At 40.5% G+C, this 21,438-nt stretch overlaps 1 protein-coding gene across 3 annotated transcripts in view; it reads right to left on the bottom strand.

The window, feature by feature from the left end:
* ntrk3b (neurotrophic tyrosine kinase, receptor, type 3b) overlaps positions 1-21,438 on the bottom strand; it is a 156,784-nt gene that overhangs the window by 93,171 nt on the left and 42,175 nt on the right. The gene's annotated exons all lie outside the window — the stretch shown is intronic.

Genomic DNA, 21,438 nt, shown 5'->3' with positions numbered 1-21,438 from the left:
TGTAGCTTTAGGGCTCAACTAACTCAATAAAAGAAAGTTGACCGCTTTCAAGTCAAATAATTCAATTGACTTAGGGAACCCCTACGGCTCAGGAAGCCACTAAATTCAATATCAAACAGCAAGAGCCTCGCAAGTGATTTGACCAGAGCCTTGAATCAGTTTAAATATGAACATTAGGCATTTGTCTATACACTTATTATGAAATACAACATCTCTTTGAGAGCATTAACATGGCAATTTTTCATAAAGTACAGCATCAAATCCCATTATCAATCCAAGCAGCATCAACGAACTGGGTTACATCAGGGGAGAAAAATAAAGGAGAAGCGATGTCTGATCTGCTGCTTTCTTTGATGTATACGCTTGCTTAATGACTCGCGCACTTTTCACACTATTGCCACTATGAACACAACAACTAATATCACAGTTCACAGCGTCTGTAAGGGCAGCAAGGTGTCATCTACCCAGCCATACTAATTGAAATGGCACAGGATATGCTGCAGCAGACCTACAGTGCAAAAAGATCCTAGACAGCTGTATGTAGATTTTCTAGGTTTTTACCGCAGCCTCCTTCACTTGCTTGTTTGGGGGGGGTTCGCCTGCCACTCTACTACCCTCATGAAGTCTTTTGTTACGTTTGCAGAGATCTTTGTCTTGCTAGATGAAGTTTCTCGCAATGAATTTTGATGCATTAATATTTCTGTACAGCTCCAAGCTCATTCTGCTTCTGCCATCATGAGTTATATCATCAATAAAGATCAGGGCCTGTTCCACCAGTAACCATGTAGCCATGACATGGATAGCGACTAGATCCTTTCTTCCTCCACAGTTTGGCTTTTTTCATGACTTGGAAGTTAATCTTTGTCTCATCAGTTCATAAAACTTTGCTTCTGAACATTTGTGGACCATCTCTGCACTTTTCTGCTGATAAGCAGTTTACATCTTGTAGTATGGCCTCTGTATTTCAGCTCATGAGATCTTTGTTAAATGGTGGACATTAGTAATGTTTCTGTCATCAGCTGTTTCTGTTTTCTTCAGTTGACCTGTTTTAGCTTTGCCATTCCAATCATTTTAGAGGCCAAACATCATAAAAAAACTGCATGTACTTTTACAAGAGAAGTTTTTATTACATTGTGTGGCATTACTAAAGTGTGACTAAAAAGGGTCTTAATAAGTGGAAAATATGTACAATGTTTACAAAAATTGTACAAGTACAATGCAAATATCATGGCATTAATAATAACCTGTTAGGAGTTAGCATGCAACAACATATAGTAATATAAAAATTTGTATAAGAAAATGTACAAGTTGCATTATTCTAATTATAGATATTTTTTTTTCAAATTGCCTTTTGTGTAATTTAATTATAACACACAGTAAATTAATTTGAATGGAGGACCTATTAGTCCTATAACCATCACCATAGCAACACAGAGCTAAGGATGTTGCAAGTCTTTCTTGTTACCTCTGATGTCACACATACAATAACACATCCACACCTACAGAAGCACACAGATATACACACACTCAGGGTACGTTTGTATGAATTCACTCATACACACTATGTGCTAGTGTGAATACACTGGTGCTCTGAAAGCAGGGGGTGTGTGTGAGAATATGTAAAGATGCTGCATGAAATTTCACCTCCCAAAGAAAACCTGTGGTCCCACAGGGACTAGATGATACACTGAAAGAATACATTACAGGAAGAGAGAGAGCGTGTGAGATGGTGGGCGTGCAAACAGCAGCTCATTAGGGGATGTGGAGCAGGGCCGCTCAACACTTGCGTCAAATCACACACCCCTAAAATAGACATAATCTTAGACCACAGATCTCCATTACTTCAAATGACAGACGTTAAAATAGACACATGTTAAAACTAAAGATCTCCAAACATACATTTATTACACTGCAGAACTCCAAACAGTTTGTAAAAATGTCCAACATTGAGTCCAAGATTCAAATTGAACCCCCCCTGATCAAAAACCCTCAAAAGTTGTTGTTGATTTTATGTTTCGTATTAAAAGATTGATTTCATGTTACACAAAATCCTTCAAAAGACTTAAGTGATTCTTTTTTTAAAAACTGGAAACCTTGATAGGTCCCTAGAGCCACACTGAAGACTACAGGAGCCATCTCAAATGGCCCTGGACTATGGACCACCACCAGAATTCCAAAAGCAGGTTTGCAAAGCTAGCCTTGAATACCACTGATCGTAAAACTACAAAAAGTACTACAATTTGAAAGTTCAGCTGAAAACCATTAAACACGTTGCACATGTGAATCCTGGTTAATTTAATTAATGACTTGTGCTTTTCTCCAGTGTCTCTTTTGCTACACTACGTATGCTTATATAGCGAGCTTTGTGCAAATAAAATATATATATTATATATACAGACGTATTAATATATTTCCTTTCATGAGTTAGACACAAAAATGAAATAAATAAATAAAAATATGTCTCCTTTAAGTCTGTTTGGCAACATAATGTCAGCCTTTGGCTTAGCTTTGCATGGGTAAAAGTCCCACTCCTTCTTTTATGCCTCAATTTTTGTCCTAACAATACAATATAATGTTAATAATTAAGCTTTAGAAATCCTACTTAGTGGACACTGTGAGAGTTCTAAAAGTAAGTCAAGCTGCTTTTCACTGTTTACAGCCTTTATGCTAAACAGTAAGCCTGACAAGTTATAAATGAACCAAACAGAAATGGAGGTGCTGTCAACTTTCTCACCCAACTCTCAGCAAGAAATCCAAAATAGTCCAATAATTAAGTCCAATAATATTAACAATCATGCCAGTTCCTTATGATTCGGAAATTTCGGTTTATAAATTTGGCTAATATACATTTTTGGGAGCCAAAATATTGCCAATAAAGTATTATTACACATTTATTCACACGAGCTTTTTAATCAGGTGACACAAATGAATGTGTGAGAGGACGGGAGAGGAGAGGAGAGGAGAGGAGGGGAGTTTCTGAGCAGAGGCTGAGACCCCCTTTACATCTCTGGCAGGAAGTGTTCTCTTTTCAAAGGTCATCCTTCGCATCTTGACAAGAAATGTCAGCTAAAATTGGATTGGGTTGGGGGATGGGGGTGTGGGGTGGGGGTAAATGAATTAATAAATATATAAACAAATCAGCAAATAAGCCATCAAAGCTGACGGAATGCCAAAAGACAGGAGGTGAGGAAGGCCAAGCGCTGTGGAGATGGGGGCCAATGATTATTAAATTAAAAAATTAGCGGTGTAGAAAATGAATCCATTTCTAAGGTAGGCAGCGATGGTTCCATGACTGAGAGGACAAACTTCATACCACCTTCTAAAACGCACACACACACGACCTTTACAACTTTGACTAAACTGTAAAACCAATGCAGCATCAGCATCCAGACAACGGCGTTTTAGTCATGGAGCCACAAATCATTGTTGTTTCTTAGACAGCCCTCATTTGAATAAGGAATTATAATTATGAGACTCACATGAAATTTTCATTAGGTTGGGGTAAAAAATATGCATTACGATGAAGGATGTATCTGGGTGTTAATATTGATGGCAGTGTTGGCTCTGCAGCCAGAGGGCGACGGAGTGAATGCTGAAGTGAACCTGGGTGTTTGCTCCTCTGCAAAGGAGGTGCCACTCCTCCTCCCTTCTTCTTTAATAATTCTGTTTGGCACAGATGCCATTGGGAGGGCTCGGCTACTCGAGAGGGTTGGCTAATTAGTGCAGCATCACTGGTAGCTACTGTCTGAGTGTGGGGGAGCTCTGCAGATTGACATTCAAGACCACGCAGAGGAGAACCAGACAGCCACTGAGCAGGGTGTCGCAACAGATCAGCAGAGTGGACGTCGTGAAGTCTAGTCGTCATCTGTGCCGCTGAGGGGAAACTGCAAATATTTGTTGCAGCAGTAGAAAATAATGGCTTCTTTCTTCCTTCATTTGCACAGCATTTTGCCACTTTGAGAGACGTGGAGACTTTATTTTCTATAAATGTCTAAAAGCCCTTCGTGTTATGAGTAATGTGGACGACTAAGCGGCAAAAACACACCTTTCAAAATTAAGATTTTAAAATATCAGAGGTGTCAATCTTAAACGAAAGCTGTTTTTCTTCAGTCCCGAAAAGCTGACATTTTAGAGTAGGAAATTTTCTTGTACAGCAGCCACACGCGGGTTATGAAATAATGTGTTCAAAATAAAAAGGCAGTTTGATCCGGGCCGTCTCCTGTCTCCAACGGAAAACTAGCAGTGCAGTGTGTACAACTGAGAAAACACTGTTTTCCCGTATTACATAAAAGGTAACTAATTCAAACCTGTTTTATAAAAATACACATTCATCTGGCTTCTCTTTATTACAGGCTGATGCAATCAAATAATCATTCAGCCTGCTGTCAAGTCCTCATTCAAGTTCTCACTCATCCAAACACCCTGAAAAGGATCCACTTTACCTGGAAAACCTGGATCCAAGAAAACCGAGTGAACGCGAGCACACGGTTTTAAAGATGAAATGTTTTGCCTTGTACTTTTCTGCAGTTTCTGTATGTACTATGGTGATCCAGTGCCTAAAACATCAAAGCAAATTCTCCTTATCACAAAGGTGTTCCCTAAAAAAAAAAAAAGCTCCTCGTTTGTTGAGTTCAAATTTAGTACAGCCCCTTCTGCTGAAAGGTGACAAATCCAGAGTTAACTCCGTGGTGAAAAATACAGCTTTAAGTTACTAATAATGTCTGCTTGGGTCTTTGTGACTCCAGCTTTCTGCATGTCGCTGCCTGAAAATGCTCAGGACTTATTTCATGCCTTTCATCCCACTCAGTGTAACTGTTCATCTCATGGTCCACCGATCCGTCCCCCCTACAGCTGAAACCCACTGCATGGATCCTGCCCGAATGCACATAGTAATAAAGTACTGAATGTATGTTGATATGCATATTCACCCAGAGCAACAATGGCCTCTGTCACAGGCTGAAAATGCATATTTCAATATCCAAGGCTACTTAACCCCCTGCCTGAGATGGATTTAAGGGAATTGGGCATATTTCGACATTACCTGTGGTGGTCAGACTACTTCCTTTGTATGTTTGTATAATAGTCAGTTTGCGTTTTGCCTGCATGTCTGCAGCAAGAACATTTTGCTAACAAGTTGTGTTTACTGCATTCACAAAGTTTGCATGATTTATTATCTCACATTGTTTTTTTTATTGATTATATTTAGCTCTGGCTGTTAGTTGTCTTGAGGTAGTTGGACATTTTCTGTGCATTTAACATTTTTTGTTTCTTTGTTTTTTTTTATTAATTACCAAATCCAAAATCTCAAATACAATAATTGAACTTATGGTGATAGGCTCTTTCCATTATATCGGAAAAGCTACATGTGACAAAAAAAATAATAAATAAAATACAATACAGAAAACATGCGTCTAATTATCTGTGCTAATTGTAATATACTTAGCATAAGCAATAAAAACCTCTCTTCTCCACAGGTTTCTCCAAATTACTTTTTAACTTACAGGGGAGGATTAGGTATTTACAATGTCCATTTATGTTTTTATAAAATCCAAATGATTTTGGAACAATTTAACGTTATTGTGCAATGTAATGCAGAAGCAGAATCAATAACTGCCTCAATAATAGCTTCAAATCAATGAGGTCACGTTTCGGGGGAATCCTTAGATGTGCTTTCCCTCTGGAAAAGTGGCAGTAAATTTGGGACTTATCGACATTAATTACATGCCTCTGGTAACATTTTATTTTGAAATGTCCTTTCCAATCTAACAATCCAACAACAAGCACGTAGACAAACCATGAGTGATTAATGAAAAAGGATCAAATCCAAATTGGAATGTACTGAGGCATTATAACGTGTATACATTTATAGATAAAGGTTTTCGAATGGATGTGCTTAAATCTCTCTTTATAGGCAGTTCAATCACTGAAAACTCAAAATGGTGGAGGGAATTCCACCTTATGCAATTCATTTAATCACAACAGCAAAGGAGAAACTTCAAACAGCCACTACCTCATTATAATCGAGAGCATTATTCGCCCTAAATCGGCATCAAGCACAGGTAAGGTTGGCTCTGGGGAAGAGGGATAAAAATAGTCGATTGTTTAATCTCAGAGAAATCCTCTGGTTGTGGTAGATGTGTGCATGTGTCGTGCTAATCTCACAGCAGCAATTCCTCTCATCTGCTTTTAAACCTGTTTATTCCGCTTCCACGTCCAACCAGGTTAAATAGCATGCAACTGGAACTATTATCAAAGTACCCTACAGGAAAGGTAGCCCGCATAACCCTGAGCTGTTTTAATGAGTCCATCGGTTTGTCAAATCTATAAAATAAAATAGCAGCTCTAAATTTGTGGTTTTCTGTACTGTTTGTACTGGACAAACCTTTCCAATAGGTGTGCAGTCCAAAGGGAAAAAACAAAAAAACATGGAGGGCCATTAAATAAAAGTGCCTCTTGGAAGCTATTTTAAACAATTAATCTCTATCATCATACAGATGCCAAAGGCATTATTTAATCTTCTTTACATCTTGGTTACTTTACTCTATAGTCTGGATTTGCTCGACAACCAGAAGCAAAATTAGTGAAGCAACAACAAGCCATTCAAAAACCATAAACAACCTTTTCATTTAGGAAAGAATTGCTACCTGAATCATTCGATATTTGAAACAGATACATTTATCTTCAGTCCAATAACTACTCTGTAAACAAAGGCCTTATGTTGAGTTATAACATTAATAACAGCCCATAATATCTGTTAGGTTCATCCCGGCTACAGCTGTGAATGACGAGGAATGATTACTTTTAATAAGGCTTAAACCTGCTTTTTCACTATCTTTTTTATGGATCCTGCTATCAGTATAATAACACCAACAAATTAGTCTCTGTGCAGCAGCATTGTTTGGCTGATTTTAATCTCTAAAAGGCTTTTCGTGCTATCTCTGTATTAGTTGATAGGCAAGGTGGTAAGATAAATGAAAAAGGAGATCATGTGAAAAAGGTTGGAGCCGGCACAAAGGCCACTGCCCTTTACACCTGAGCTCACTGAGCTGTTAGATTTGGTTAAGTCAGGTAAAGACATTACTAAATGGGAAATACGGGGGTCCCTGTAATAATCATAGTGTGTCAGTGTAATTAATGCTGGACAATATTGTTCACACTCATCCGTCTGTGCTGCTGACTGCAGAAAAGATATGAATCACGTTCTAAGACACAGGAGAACAAAGCCTTTAAGCCACGATTCAGATTTTTTCTACAGATAGAGGTGGAGATGTTAATATAGACTGGGTAATTTAAATAAAATTGTCATTAATCTAATGAGACACGTAGAAAAAGCACCACTACTGGGCTGACAGCATTGCCACATGTAGACTTGCACCTTTTAGCCAGAATTCATATGTGCTTGTTAATTATTGAGATGAAATTTGGACCGCAGCGCAAATGCAATACGAAACCACCTTTAATCCAGGAGATAAATGGTGGGGAGACAATCAGTGGTGTAGTTTTCTGATGGCAAACTATGGCTCAGGGTTCCCGGGGAGAAAAGTTTGCTGCTTGTTCAGCTAAAGGTACACACTGCCAACCCGTTCTGGCCTGCTGCTTTATGAAATGCCTCTTGCAGAAATCGATAAAATGCTAGAGTTGATTAAAACACCAATAAAGACACCCGGGAGTATTTTTCTTCACATGACTGCAAGAAACCTTTTCAGCCTCTCTTCCGGCCTTGTTACCCCGTCTGCTTTTCCACTGGCAAGCAACAGAACAGTGCATGATAGTAGTAAATACATTCCTCACATGTTTTTGTGTGCTGCATTTGAAAACACCAGCGTCCATAATGGAAAACTGCTCCCCACTACGTCTGGGTGGAGTTGGGTGCCAGGTAACTTTGTTTAATGGCTTCAAATAACATTGGCTTTCAGTCACTTCTCTCCAGAAAATAAAGACATGAAGGTAGTCAAGGGGAAGGAATTGAAGATGACTGTGTGTTTTTGGCACCTTCCCCAAGGCAGAGCCCCATAAATCCCTTGCTGTGAGCCTGACCAGCTGAGTGCTTTTTAGTCATAATCCAAAGGTTTCAGGGAAGCCATCAGTGCTGACAGTCGACCAGAGTACAACACTGGGTTTTCTGCTGCGCCCATTTGTTTTTCCACTGTCCTGGGGAAGGGATTAAACATTGTTTCAGTTAATTAAAACATTTCTATTGAGCCACAGGCCCAGGCCTAGTTTCTGTCTTTCCTACAATGTTTTCTTCCCATCTGTAACAAAGACAACAGCCATGGGAGCTGCAAGAAAACGGACACAGCTCTTAGGAGAAGTGAAGGCTTCTGTAATCAATGCTACCATCATTTAGATCCGGAGCAGTGCTGATGTCAGACGCTGCAGGGTGAACTAAATCCCGTTTTTTAATGCAGACTGGTTGTTCTAATACACATCTTCAACAGAAAGCTTCAAAAAAATACCACTTTGTTCACCTTTGCCATCAGGGGTTAATGCAAGTCATCTGGAAGACGTCTCAGTATGTCAGAAACTGTTTGAGAAACTGTTTGCAGTTCTGCAAATAGGATTATTAAAGCTACCACTGTGTATTTATGTTTTATGTTTATCATATGATTTGTAAGAAAATTCTATAGTTGAAGTGGACTAAAATGAGCATTTCTTGTGATAGTGAAAGACGTGATAGTGACGTACACAGTACTTTGTAATATAAATACTACAAAGTAAGCAAACACACTTTCCATCCCAACTGTTTACCAACCAAGATAACCAGCTATGTTTTTTTTTTTGCCTATGGTAATTAGGTTACAGTATTCTTCATAGAGAAGACACGGATATGCTGCAGCAGGTTTACAAGGGATCTTTTTGGAGTCTGCAATGTAAGAAAATGTGACATCTTTTGTAAATTGGACATCCAAGTCATACAGATTACAGTCTCATCATTTTGTGATTTGTTTATATCATTAAATACAAGCAAATATGTTGGTGCTACTATAATAATAATAAGATGAACGCATATATCAACCACGGAGCTTGTGTTTGGTTCTCTCTCTCTCTTAGGAATGTAATGCCACTGCAATGCCAGTGTATCACACTGCCAGCATAGCACACTGCCAGCACTTTGTAGTAATCGAGAAGCTTTCATTAGTTTCAAAGGAAACCTACTTTCTGGCTGCACAGCCGTTTAGCCTCTCACTGTGCGCCTCAAGAAACTGTTTGTGTATTGGTTACCATGGAAACCCGGACAAACTGCAGCAAACTGCAGCAAATATTGGCATATAGTTTTGAAATTTAATTTGGTAAAGCAGTTCAAGATGACAAAACACTTATATTTTTTCTGAGAAACAGACACAAGAAGCATAAATAATCTGTTACTCACTGCATTAAAGGTTACTGTAGGGCAAGAAGTACAGTATAATGCAGATTGTTTCAAAAGGTGTCCGTCTTATTCCTAGATCAAATGGCTTTCTATTGTTTCTACACAGACACCTAAAAGCATGTGTCTTGTCTAAGCTCATATAACATACAAGAGTAAGACAGCTAAGAAAGGGCTGATCTGTGTTGTTGAGTGAGCACACTTTGGCGCCTTCAAGTATTTTAACAATCTGATGCCTGAAATGCATCGTCGTCTCCATTCCTTTCTGTTTCATTAAAGAAGAAAGAAAAGAAGGAATAAAACAAGAATTGGATCTGAAAAGCGATTTCTCCTTGAGAGCTCAAAAACACCGGCCTCAAGGACACTCGACTTTCCAACGCCCCACTTACTTGCACAACAAGGATGCAAATTTATGGAAATGCAGGTAAGGATGTGGGGAATGAAGATTTACTGTCTATGCATCTTCACTTAAGGTGTTATCTTAAAGTGATGGCCTGCCACCCACACCTTGACAGCTACTGCATACACAAAACATAGGGATGTTTAAGAGGAGAGCTCAGGTTAAAAATCTCAACACTGAGGTCACCCGTGTCTGAAAAAAACATCACTGGCAGATGTCCTTATACCTGAGTGGCAATGGCTTTATAAACTAACAATAGCTAGAAAATGGAGCTAAGACCCAGCTAACCCACAGTAACAGTGGTTGCGTACTTGCTGAGCTGCACTGTGGATGTGTGTATTTCCCATAAAACTACAGTAACAACACAGCTTTGGCCATATCTGGATTTTGGGACTTGCAGTTTCTGCTCTGTCAGAAAAATAGTCAACTTGACTGCTAAGCAGGCTCACACTTAACAACTGCAGAGCCAAGTATGAATGTGATTTGGTCGTAAAGACTGATTGAACCGAGTCTGTGCCAGTTTGCCTCAGTCGGTGAGACAGAGAAAATTGTTTAGTGTGTTCTGTAAAACATCTAGTCTTTACTTAAGTCCAGAGAATAATTTAAGAAATCCTTCAAAATTCTGACAGAGCTTTACCTTTTTAAATTAGCTTAATAACCTGTGTAGGCTCTAAATTCTGTGTTGTCCATGTCTCTCCATCTGACCCAAAAGCTGGATTTTTTTTTCTTATGGCACCAATTTGTATGTTGGTTGATCATCAAAAAGACAGTCACCTCACATTTTTTTCTTTAGTCAGACCTTTTTTCCACTTTACCACTTCACAGCTAGAACAAACTACACAAACACATTTGTTCATGTAATGTAGCCATGGAGCGAGGCTCTGTCAGCAGCAACACGCTACAACAGATCCTTTTAGGCTGATTGTACTGCAGCAACCCACCTCCCACATCTATGCCACAGCAAGTGCTAGAGGTAGGGCTTGAAATATCGCCTATGAACTAGGACAACCCTTTAAAAACCCCTGCACAGCAATACGGTGAAATACGGAGAGACCTCTGCTCACGCCTCCAGTACACACATGCTAATCTTACTGCTCGCTGTCACAGTACACTGTTAGCAGGAGTAGATAGCAGACTATTCTCCAATGCTGCCCACCTGCACCGCTTTGAGAGGAGCGACATAAAGCTGACAACAATAAATACCACATGGAAAGATGAATTTAAAAATGCAGGACAGTCATACTGCTAGTTAACGTTAGACCCTTTACTTCAGCATCTGACTCTGATAAACTTTTTGTTTCTTATTAATATGGCTTTAAACCTGAACATCTATTAAATAGTGTTACAACAGTTAAAATTAACGAGAAAGTGGTTAGATGCTCCATCTTCCCCTCATTTCTTGAAGATTCAAGCTCGCAGAACTGGTATCTGCTTTTTTATTAAATAGGCCTAATTAACTTCGCAAACTGCGTTGGGCTGTAGTAGTGTGATATTGTCATGCAGATGTTAACACAGATCATAGTAACAATATAACAGCTGGCTGAAAACGAGCCACTGTAAATTATTTCTACAGAGGCTGCATTTCTGCAGTTGTATTTAAAAGAAATAATCATATTAATCCAACAGGAGGCACTTTCTAAAATTCACCAAGGAACTGCATCAAAATGAATAATATTCCAGAGGCAGTCACTTGGAAGTAATTACATGACCAACTCCCACAATAATGCTGAGAATTGCTCATAAAGGCATAATAAGAGCAGATTAAAGTGGTGGAAATAACTTTGCATTTCAGTCATGTCACAGTCTAACTGGTGGCAAAAGAAATTCAAATAAGAGCTGTTTAAAGGACTTTAGTAGACCACAATGAAAACAATCCAACTGATTATTGGAGAGAACGTAGGTAATACTAACACGAGGTGCCTGCTCACTGCAGCCGGTCAGTTTATCAACCAAAAAGAAAGTGTCTCCTTCCCTAATGGTCAGTTAATGTAACAAGAGGTTCAGTGAGCAGCAGCTGTTCGTCAGCTCAACCCGAGGTGTCATGTCTAACATCTGCAAGCTTTCTGCAGAGGGAGTGAAGCACAGAGGCTGTGAGCTGAATGACAATGATATATTCAGGTGGATAGACCTCATGTTTCAGAAGCATAAGCCTAGCAGGTGTCACCCAAATCATCCCCGCTCCCGTCGACAGAAATGAGCACAACGACATTCAGAACATGAAAAACAGCTCCGCTGCCCAGCCAGAGATTTTCCTCCCAGCTCGGATACACCTGGCTCCACTCAGTAGGCTGCAGGTTAGGCCGCCTCCCTCCATTAACCTGCTGGATCCATTTATCCTTTCATCACACTGCACTCCTGCAACAATAACAGCATCATCTTGCCATGCATCATACATAAGGGCGGATCTGGCCAAGTGGCGTCTCCTCTGTGTTTGCAGTAATGAGCAATGGTTTAAAGAAGAAGGGAAGTAGAGGTAATCACATTGCACAGTTTAAGCTCCCAGTGAGCACAACAGGAGCAAAGCAGGGTGAAAGATGAAGGGATGTGAGATGAAAAGAGCAGAACATGATGACATCACCTGTGAGAAAAGTCAGTATTTAAGGAAACTACCGGAAACTATCAAGCTCTCAACTCGTATAAACTACAGATATACACACACCTAAAAAAAGAGCAATTTGAAGGTAAATTTACATTATTTCTTTTTAGCTAATTCAGGTTTAGTAATGACAGGAAAACCTGAAAGTGGTGTGATAATAATGTTCTTACACAAACCACAAGTGCAGTTTGTTACTATGTGACTTTGGCAAACCCTCTCTACTATTTTATGTCATCTGTTCCAAAAAAGACTTGGCATGAAACTAGAGTGTGACGCCAAAACACTTAATCACAGCACAAATGCACAAATATGCCTAAGTCAGCTCTTGAAGTTAAGCAACGGTTATCTGATTAAATGTTGGCTGCTTTATTATATGTTTTATGGAATCCATATTATATTATTGTAGATATTATATTAATAATATTTAATGTGTGTGACTTATTAATAATATAGTACTTACTGAAACTAACCCTGCCTGGTAATTCTATTGGTCTGATTCAATGGCTCACAATGCTCCACACACACAGCATAAATTAAATACTACTGCTAGCCTGTTCTCACTCCAGACAATTATTTTTTATATAATTTGAATGCAAATTACAAATCAGCCGCTCAACTGGAGCCAGCCGAACTCCTTAAAGTTTAGCAAATGTTTCGTATGGATTGAATTTCATATTCCCCATAGGGAGCAATCAACTATGTAACTGCAACATATAGAATATTAACCAGTCCACTATACGATGCTATAAAATTAGCTTGAGAACAGCATAAATGTTTTAAATACATCTTTAAAAAAGACAACAATTTGCAACCACTTTAAGCTGGTTGAACACCACAATTTACCCATTAAAGTTCTCACAGACCAGAGACTGATTAAGTTTTTCTTGCCCTCATTACTTATGGAATAGCAGGAAATATAAAGAGACAAACAACAGCTTAAAAGTCAAACTGTATCAGCCCCCCCATGTTGCAGAGTGCAGGCAGTCTGCCAGCCCTCTAAGCTGATCCTAAGCTAACATGTAATCCTTAACTAGGGTCTGTCTGGTGGAGGGGCAGCAGGTTGCTACATCACCATCTCTCAGCTGAGAAGGTGTTGAGGTGGTTATACGGTAAAACATCAGCCTGGGCCTGCCTGGATGATTGCCACTACCGCACAGCTTCCCGTCTGCCGTAGCTGTCATACACAGCCACCTGGGGCTGCCATCTTGACTTGTTTTGACGAGGCTGGCTTAGCGGAAGGAGGAGCAGGGGCAGATGGTACCGTTAAACTGGCAGGGGTGACGTGGCTGGCATCGAGCCGGGCATCCCTGCGAGTCTTAGACAGCAGGAAGCCACCTTGACCCAGCAGGGGCTGCCAGGATCTTAATTCCCATCACCCCACTGGAGGACCAGGGCTGCAGGCCATGCCGATCCAGGCCTGGTAGAGACAGCTCAGACAGGCCGGCCTCCCAGCAGCCCCTAGGTCATTGGATAGCAACTCTGCCAAACACCCTATTAGGAATAATTCTGTGCTTCCTGGCTAAGTTCAGTGTCTGTGCCTCTAAATGCAACAACCTGATGACTGTGAGCATACTAATGGGATATTTGATAAAGAGCAAGCTCAGAGAATCAGAAGAAAGTGCTGTGATGAGAACCCTTAAAGTGGGGCTGTAGCTACATGTAGTGCTGCTTTGAGCTAAAACTCGACCAACACGCTCGGCATTACAGCAATAACACAATGATTTTCCATAATCAGTACCAAAAACAGACTGCCCTCCATGGGGCCACATTACTATCATTGCTACAAATCTAAATCTTGAACAGTTAAACAACAACAGTCAAATTGTCTGGTTTTATTGACTTGTGAACTCAAGTATTTGTGCTGTGTGCAAAACCATGACAGCCCATCTTGTTATTTGTCCTCAGTAAATGCAGTCAGTGGATATTTCCGACAGGCCAGACTGGTTCCTTCCCTCAGAGGTCAATAATCTCTTGAGCATAGAAGAAAGCAGCTTCAAGCTGTGCAGGAGGACGCGTGAAAAGCTACTGTGTTTTACGAGGAACGCTATTCAAACCAGTGTCCAGAACAGTCCTCTAGTTCGAGTTAGCCAGGAAGCCGACTGTAAATCCAAGTGAGGCTGTGCCAGTGTTTTCTGTTCACTGACACGCTTTAATTAAAGTGCCATAGCCTTTCTTTAACTTCTTCAGATTTAATTGGATCATTAGCAGAACAGATCTAATTACAGCCAAAGCGAATGATTTGGACTAATTCTGCACCTGGAAAACTTGGTCAAATATCAAAAGCTAAACAGAGACAGTTTTTTTATATGGGAGATACAAGTTCTCACTCAAGAGAGAGTTTTAATTGTAGTCACAACACTAATTTACTCAAAACCAAAAAAATATTGAATATATGGAGACATGATTTAATGTATAATAGCAACAAACATGGATGAACCAGTAAAAAAAAAAGAAACAGGCTGCCCAACACAATGCTGCCTAAAATATAGTTTTTCTCAGCTGTTAAAGGAAACTGGATCCTCTTGATCCTCATCATCACGACACAAGTCTTCTCTTGGTAAAGTCTTAAAGCTTTTCTATTGGTTACACATAGTTTTTACATGTTAACAGCATTCAGTGACGAAAAACTATATGGAATTAACCTTGTCAAACAACAGCTGATTATTGAAATTATTTGAACATTTTCAAAAGCCCCATACACATCATTTTTTTCATTGAGCATTTTAAATGATGCCTTCACTGATACTGAACTTGCTTTTTTTGGTTGTAATTTGGGTTATCCATGTGAATGCCATTAAAGCTCCCTCTGAGGTCCCTATATTAAAATATCTCTCTTTATCTAGCTGAAAAATGCCTCCAGGTGACATCACTTGGAAGAACTTTCAGTTCTGATCAGGTCACCTCGTTGCTCATATTATGGAGCTTGTAATCACGGTCAATCTGCCTTTCGAGAGTTCCTCCAGATGACATCATCCGAACTCCCAATGATGAAAAACTCCTCTGGGTGAAGTGATCCGGAGGAGTTTTTCTTAGCTAGAAGCAGAGAAATATTTTAATTCAGGAAAGCTTGTAACTTAAAATAAGTCTGTTGCAGTAAATATATAGCAAGTGAAGCATATGTTAGGAAATGATGCTAACGTTGCTACTAACTAGTACCAATTCCTTTCTGTTAACGAAGCGGTGTGTTTACTTACAGGGACATGTCCTCTCACAGGATTGCTGAGATACAGTATGATAATAGTGTAGTGTAAATATTACCCTTTACTGTTAGGGGCTGACTAAAACGAAAGGTTAAGGTACATTTATATAATTTATTAGAAAGAAAGAAAGAAAGAAAGAAGAACCCAATACTTATTAGGGATGAATAGAATCTCACTGAATTGAAAGTACTGTTACAAAATTGTATCATTTTATATGCCGATGTAGTGTATGAAATAGTGAATGAAATAACCGAAAGCAGAAGGAAAGGCAGTTAAATGGAAAGCCCTCTGATGTGGACAGTGAAAATGACAACAGTGTGTGTGTGTGTGTGTGTGGAGCACAGAACACTCATGGTGACATTTATGAGATGGGGCTCTACTGATTATCAAAGGGTTCAGTGAGTCTTAAGCTGTGATTGCTAACATCACTTCAGAGTCTTTTAGACATTTGGAGAGAGGCAGGGAGTTAGCACCTCTGAAAATTATCACTCACTCGAGCTGTCTCATCTCAGTGGCTCAAATGAGGCTCAAACAGTTTTTTTTTTCTTCTGTGAAATGTAACAGCTCCTTTGAAGAAAACTATTTAATTTGAAGTCTCAATCTACGCACCCTTAATCTTAATTTGATGAGATTATAAACTTTGTCCTGATGAAAACATAATGTACATACGTGCTACTGGTCAGTGTTACTGTAATTAAACTCTGTGTTGACCTCTGCAAACATTTTCCTCTGTGTTCATGTTATTTTAAAATCAACTCTATTTAAAATCATGTTACTTTATTTTTTTTAAACCAGTTTCTATGTAAATGAGCATTAAATAATAACATGCTCTGTTTAAAGGTTCAGTGTGAGAATCTGTCAACTCAGTACATCTGGTATTTACACTTCACAGCTGTAGCCAAGTCACAGAATTAAGGTTATCTAACAGTTAAGTAAATTTGTGGCAACAGTTGTTGTCATGGGCATAAAGACACTTTTGATTATGTAGAGTTATAATCAAAATTGCCACTCTAGCATTTTGAAAACGATGCTCTTTCAAATTGTCATTTTGACTTTAAACTGGTAATTATTCAGCCCGAGTACAAAAAAGATGATTATGGCCGAGTCTGTATTACTAGAATGCAATTGTTATTCACAACTGCCTTTGGGAACCAAATAATTTTTTTCACAATGTGTTATTAAAGCTGAAATGAATGATTGTGTGAATCTCTTCAAGCGGAGAATTGTGGTGAAGGAAACAGACTGTAACTCCTGTGCCAAAAACAGCCGTCTTATCAGCCTCCCTGGATACACAGTGGGGAAAGAAACCTTATTTCCTTTTTCACATTATCAAAATCAGTCTCCTCTATCTGTCTCTGTCACAGGGAAATCAGCCCACCGCCACACTCTCAGCATCACAGAGCATCAGTGTATAAGAGGCTGCAGGCTCCATCCAGAGGCCAGGTGGCAGAGCCGCATGGCTGAGGAGAAATGCCCTGATCCTCTCCCCACTCCATGCAATCTGCACTGCTGAAATCATCATCCTCTTGTCCAAATACATCTGAGGGTTCCTCTCCAGTGTTGTTTGATTGACAGTGCTTGTGTCGGAGGGCTCAGCGGTGTGTACACCGAATGTCAAGCCTCAGCCAGACAACTGTCTGTCAGGTTGCAGAGTGAGCGGCGAGTGATGTGGGAGGATGGAAGAGGGTGGAAGTGAGCAGAGGGAAGGGAGGCTGGGGCAAAGTGCTGCCTCAGAAATCAGAGAACCTCGTCTTGCCTGCGGGATTTGGCTGCCTCAGAGAAGAGCTGCTGCTGCCGTGCTGCTCCTCAGGCACTGACTGACACACACACACACACACACACACACACACACACACACACACACACTGCTAGCGTAGCTATGAGTGTGAGAGTGCGGCATGATGATGCTGCATGTTCGACCCCTGCACCACAACTTGAAAGCACTCCATCATCTTGGCTGGGAGGACAGAGGAAGCCGACAAGCTCCTACACAACACCTAAGACCCATCCTTCACTGAGATGAAAGCAACTATTTTTAGCTGCTCTGTCAGCTCAGGTAAAGAAAATGTTGTCTCATGCCCCCCGCTCCCACCCCTCTTTGGTTGTTCAACACTCAAGAGATCAAAAGCGACGTCGGGAAAGCAAAGGCAGCAAGGTGAGGATGCAGTGAACTGTCAGTGGGAGGTTTGAGTTTGAGGCAGCAGGAGAAAGTTCGGTGTTACAGAGGCTATCGATCCGGCGACGCCAGCTGACATGGAGTCCCTCGAGACGGACTGTCCTGTAGTGCAGATTAACTGAAGCCATTATTCCTGTGGCTCACCACGACCCACAACCACCCACCATCGTTTCAGGACCGGCGCGGCCGTCATAAAGCATTAGGCTCTGTTAGAGTGCTGTGATTACGGATGTAAAGATCGCCTGCACAGCCTGGCTGCTCTGTCTCTCAGAATGGGCCTCGAGGTGAAGGCCTCCTTCTCCCTTAGTGATGCTTTCATGCCTAATTTCTCTGCCTCTCTCTCTCTCTCTCCCTGTCATTATCTACTGTAGCCTGTGTCTCACAGTTTCTATTTCGGAATATCTCTTTCTGTCCGTCTTCTTTCGCAGCCAATTTCTCTCTTTTTCTGTCAGTTTTCAGGCTTGATTTGAGCCCCACTCTGTCTTTTGTCCACGTTTCTTCTTTCTGTGATTTTCTCTCAATAACTCAGTCCTGTGATCTTGTATCAAAGGGTGCTTTATTCTCAAATAACCGTCTGACAAATTAGAGGACAGTGCGTTACGAGTAATGCATTTTTATACAATGTTCATGCAAAATATGCCGGGGCATTTCATAGCCATGCATCGCTCCTGCATCAATTTTCAGGACATTGACTGATTGAAGCAAGAAAAGTAATTAAGACCCAAAAGAAAACACTGAGTAACACTTCCACACAGACACACACATAATCACACACTCGCACGCTCTGGCAGCTCACTTCCATATAGTAATTTAGCCTTAAAGATACATTTAGTGATTTTGGACTGCTAGGAGGTAAAAGACTCAGCAATACAAACTCACAGCAACTTAGGGTGTCTCTATAAGTTTGGACTTCAAGTCTATTGATTTCAGAAACTCTGTACTCACCAAAGTAGTCAGACACAAGTTGTGAGCACGCCCTGTTTTTCCGGTGCAATAAGGGATTATTAGTGACATTTCATGTGTGCTCACTTTCAAAAACAAATAAATTACATGGCTGTATTGTTCATTGACGTGCAACCTTTTCGTCTGAACACGTTTGAGTGCGCTTTAGCAATGTGCTGCTCCCAGAGCTCAGCTTTTACTTTGGACACTTGTAGCAGAGGACTATCATCACCAGCAGAGAGCAAGGACAAATCTGCAAAACATCCAGATGAAATGGAGCAAACTGTGCACTCACTGGGTTTCTCTTATCTGCACTATTTTCCTTGTGTCAGATAGAAAATACTTAATCCTGAGGTCAGTTACCCAACTACTGAGACAAATATTTGGGTCTCGCTCGAGAGAGGTTTGACCTAATTTACATATGATCGACTTGAAAAAAAGTCTAGTTCCACACAAGCTTCCAACCCTCCAACCTTTGAACCAATAATGAACAAGGGGGCAATGCAACACATTATTTTATAAACTGAGAGGACCACTCCAGGGTTTCCAAGGCTCTTTCTGAGAGTGGCATTAAGGTGTACTTACAGTATGTATGGTGCATTTCTTAACTGATCATTCACTGTATTTAAGTCTAGTACAACAAACACGCAGACTAAAGTCAAACCCTGTACACTAACAGCTGCTTTCTTATGAAATGTTCCACTGCTAGAATGAAAAGCTAGCGGAGGATTAACAAATGCAGTACCAAGTCGAACCGAACAGAGAGGCTAAGTCATTTTTTAAAACATCTGGGCATGTTTTTTTCTCGAAAATGCGACTCAAATAGGAGTAAATCGTGTATTTTTAGCCGCAGATTAATCCACATTTCGTTCTGTAGCATTTCTGGCAGCAAGACAGAAATGATGGGATTGATTCCAAACCTACCCCGTCCACATTCACGGTAATAAAGCAACATGTCACCCAGTGGTACAGGTGAAATTTGACATGCTGACCCTCGTGGCTATGCAGGCATAAAGTCTGAGCCTTATAGATTGGAGTGGGCTTCTCCTTTACTGAGTCAACAGCCTGTAGACAATCTGTGCCTGGCCACACAGCTCATTCTATAGATAAATACAAACAGTATAGAACTAGAGCATGGACTCCTGCACTCCATTCATAACCAGCGAGTGTCCCAGTGGTCAAACTGTGGCAGATAGTCGGCCGGTGATCAGTGGAGCATTTCTCCCTGCAGTCCACACAGCCAGCAGATACCATGCTCCATGACACCAGTATCAGAGGGTGGCAAAGCCTCTGTGTTTGTGTTTACACTGAGATTAGCCCCACGCACACCCAAGCACTCGAGCATGAGGACCGAATGTAAATTTGAACTCAATATGAATTTATGAATGTACTGATTCAATTTGAACTGTTTGTTTGCTCTCCCAAAACTCTGCATCTGGGAAATAAGCCTTTCTATGTGCTCTGTTTAACAGGCACATCTAATTTGTTGGGGCTGCTTTTTTCAAGAAAAAGTCCCTTTTTTAACATTGTGGTAAAATCCATTATCCCTACACCACAAAGCCAACGACAGAGCCAAGGAGTGTGAATTATCAAACACCCGTTTGGTTCCACCTACTGTAGAACCTCAGTAGCTGGCACACCAACAATGCTTACCATGGTCTGTTTCCCACACTGAAGAGTCATTTCATGTGGTGCATTGTGGGTGGTGAGATTTTGAAAAATGGTGGGGGTGATCTAATATAAAATCTAATGTTAGAGGGAGATCCTGAAGTACCCTTAACCCCCTTCCCTCCTGCACAGCTATCTCCCACAGTCACATGGTTTCAGCGCTGGCAGAGCAGAGCGGCAGGCTGGCCTGTGGGAGGGAATCAGGTCCACGCAACCTTTGCCTGCACAGCAACGCCAACTTCCAATTTAACACACTCGGAAAGCAGGCATGCGCCCACACAGAGCACAGTGCACGGGAACCATTGGAGTGTGATGTCAGCCGAATCACCGTTAATTCAAGGATGTCGATGCAAGTATGCGCATCCAGTGCCCGTACAGTATACATCGATCAGCCACAACATTAACACTGGTGTCATGGAAGACAATAGTCAGTGTGGCCACTCTGAGCAGTCTGCAGCTACACAGCAAAATATGAAACACTGTCCACAGAGGTGGTAGAAGTACACAAACTCAGTACCCATCCACAGTATCACTTCAGTATCACGATTCTTTTTCTCAAGTAAAAGTATGAAGCAATTGATTACATTTTACTTAAAGTATAACTTAAAATAATTTCAATCGTCGTTCTTTTATCAATTATATATGTTCACAGGTGGGTAACCTATCATGATACGTCAGCATTTACTAGTTTATATTATTTTCACATTAAAAGCAGAAGGTGGTATTAAAGTTGTGGCTGATCGTGTAAAATAATGATGCATATATTTATAATAAAAGTGTGTTGGTCTCTAAAAAGTGCAGCCTGTGTAGGAAGAAGTCCTCCCCCAACAATGTTAAATTGAAGAAGGATGGGATTGGGAGAAATAAACAGCCGTTGTGCATTTTATAAAGGAGCAAATGTCATGCGATGACTCCTACACAGGCAAAACACTTAAGGTGGCCTACAGTACTGGATTTACTACCACAGCTCTGCAAACAGTTGAGTAGATGTTTCAGTGTATTCTGTTTTGCTACTGTATAATTTCAGGAATCCAAATACACAAATGGAATTTTTTATTTTTTTTTTGGTAGCAGATTTAATAGCAGGAA

Source organism: Channa argus, chromosome 2 (assembly GCF_033026475.1).
Source record: "Channa argus isolate prfri chromosome 2, Channa argus male v1.0, whole genome shotgun sequence".
Taxonomy (NCBI): Eukaryota; Metazoa; Chordata; class Actinopteri; order Anabantiformes; family Channidae; genus Channa; species Channa argus.
This window is presented reverse-complemented; position numbering and strand designations above follow the sequence as displayed.